Source organism: Ochotona curzoniae, unplaced genomic scaffold, assembly GCF_017591425.1.
Source record: "Ochotona curzoniae isolate NIBS_2020 unplaced genomic scaffold, NIBS_Ocur_1.0 scaffold_3208, whole genome shotgun sequence".
In the NCBI taxonomy this organism is placed as follows: Eukaryota; Metazoa; Chordata; class Mammalia; order Lagomorpha; family Ochotonidae; genus Ochotona; species Ochotona curzoniae.
In genome coordinates, this window is record NW_024467106.1 from 29,861,204 (window position 1) to 29,863,580 (window position 2,377).

At 51.7% G+C, this 2,377-nt stretch overlaps 1 pseudogene; it reads left to right on the plus strand.

Moving 5' to 3' along the window:
• Positions 1-1,849: 1,849 nt before the first annotated feature.
• Positions 1,850-1,966, plus strand: LOC121145185 (annotated as a pseudogene).
• Positions 1,967-2,377: the final 411 nt, after the last annotated feature.

Consider the following 2,377-nt stretch of genomic DNA (forward strand, 5'->3'; position numbering starts at 1 on the left):
TTCTCCCCTGTGTGAACATCTGGGTTTAGGATACGGGCATGCAGGTCAGGGCACAAGCTGGGTTGCTGGAGATTCTCTATGGGTCCGTGGCAGACGGGACCACCTGCAGTTAACTTACAGACTGAGAACCAAAGCTAGCAGACATGTGCTTGGTGTTCCTGGGGAGAAGGAGGGAGGCCCAGGAGGGAAGCTCTTGAACCAGTTCCCGTAGGACATGCCTCCCCCCCCCCCGAGGATTTCCGGAGCCCCTGCAGCTCCCTGTCTCTCCAGGGGATCCCCAATCCTGCGAACACCGGAGGTTAGTTTTGTCTATTCTTCCTCCTTTCAATGGTTCTGCCTATTTTGATTGTACATAAATGGCACCTTCACATCTGACTCCTTCCGCTTGGCACCACGCTTTTGAGAGTTCCCCGTGTTGTTGCAGGCAGCATGGCATTCCTTGTTGTGAACACACCGGGATTTATTTATCCCTTGTTGCAGGACATTCTCAATGCATGTTTAAAATTTTCTGCACAGGTGAGAGATCATGCTGAATGTGTAACTTCAAACTCTTGCCCGTTTAATGGCTTCTTCACGCTCTATTGAGTTGGTTGTTATCCTTCGGTTCTTTCTGCTCTTTGTCTAGCATTTCCGGCATCCACAATGTATAAAGAACACTCAAGGCTGTGGCAGTAGGTCATTCTTTCAGGGCTTCCTGGTTGATCTTTAGGGTAGAGTTCCTACAAGGGGAGACCCTGGGCCGGTGGAGGAACCCTTGTGAGACTCTGGGCACCTGGATGGGGTACTGAAGGTGGGTGGCCTTCCTGGCCAAGACTCAGATGTCAGTGGGGCAGCAGTGCTCCAAGGCCACTCTGCTCAGCCTGCAGGAGGCCATGCCTACGCTGCCCTTTCACGTGTGTTCCCCTCTGGGCATCCCTGGTGCCTCTATGCCAGAGTCTCCTTCAAACACGCAGCTGTGGCGGGGGCTGGGTGAGAACGCCATTCAGCTGGCAGCAGAGCCCTTCCCAGGGACGCGGACCCTTGGTGTCCACCTGCGGGGCTGCAGCCGCCGTGGCTCCTTGACATGCTGAGACGGATATGGGTGTGAAGTCCTCCCCAATTTCCTCTCCCTGGTCTCTCATCCCACTGCTGTCGTTCAGCCTGGAGAGTCTTGACCTTGAGAGTATGGCGGGATCACTCGGAGAGCTGAAAATCAGCATGGTTGGCGCTGGTGTTGTGGCACAGCACATTCACTCCATGGTGACCAGCTTCCTGTGTCAGAGTGCCAGCTCTTGTCCCAGCTGCTCCACTGCTGACCCAGCTAATGCTCCTGGGAAAGCAGTGGAAGATGGTTCCAGTGCTTTGGCTCTTGCGTCGTGTGGGGACTTGAATGGAGCCCCAGGTTCTTCATTCTGGCCTGGCTCTAGGCTGTTGTGCCCATTTAGAGAGTAAACCAGCAGATGGAAGATCTCTTTCTCCATCTGTCCCAACTTCTAACTTTCTCAGTCTTTTGGCTAAGGTCAAGTGTATTTTCAATTTTTTATCAGTTTTTAAAAAAGATTTACTTATTTTATTGGAAAGGCAGATGTATGGAAAGGAGAAGAGACAGAGAGGGAGATCTTCCATCCAATGATTCACTCCCCAATGAGCCGCAATGGCCGGTGCTGTGCCGATCAGAAGCCAGGAGCCAGGAACTGCTTTCCAGGTCTCCCATGCGGGTGCAGGGTCCAAGGCTTTGGGCCGTCCTCTACTGCTTTCCCAGGCCACAAGCAGGGAGCTGGATGGGAAGTGGAGCTGCTGGGATTAGAACCAACGCCAATATGGGACCCTGGCGTGTTCAAGGTGAGGACTTTAACCATTAAGGTCCTCTATCCCAGGACAATATATTAAATGAAATTTTGGAATTAGGAGTTGGAATAGGAGCTTGCTTCGTCCACGCCACGCATCGACCTGGTATTGCAGTGCCTCCAGGAGCAGTGGATCCCCTTGGGGGAATGAAAAAAAAAACTAAAAATCTTTTTTTTTTTTCTTAAAGATTTATTTATCTTTCTTGACAAAGTCACAGAGAATGGGAACGACTGAGAAATAGATCTTCCATCTGCTGGCTCACTCCCCTGATGACCACAATGGCGGGAGCTGAGCTGATGGAAAGCCAGGAGCCAGGAGCTTCCTCTGGGTTTGCCAGGTGGGTATAGAGGCTCAAGGCCTTATGCTATTTTCCACTGCTTTTTCCCAAGGCATTTCAGCAGGGAACTGGAAGGGAAGCATAGCAGTGGGGACTCCAACTGATGCCTATATCAGATGCCAGTGCTGCAAAGGATTAGCCTACTATGCTACCACACTGGCCCCCAGTGAAGATCTTTGAAAAAAATACATTGTAGGGCCCGGCGCGGTGGCA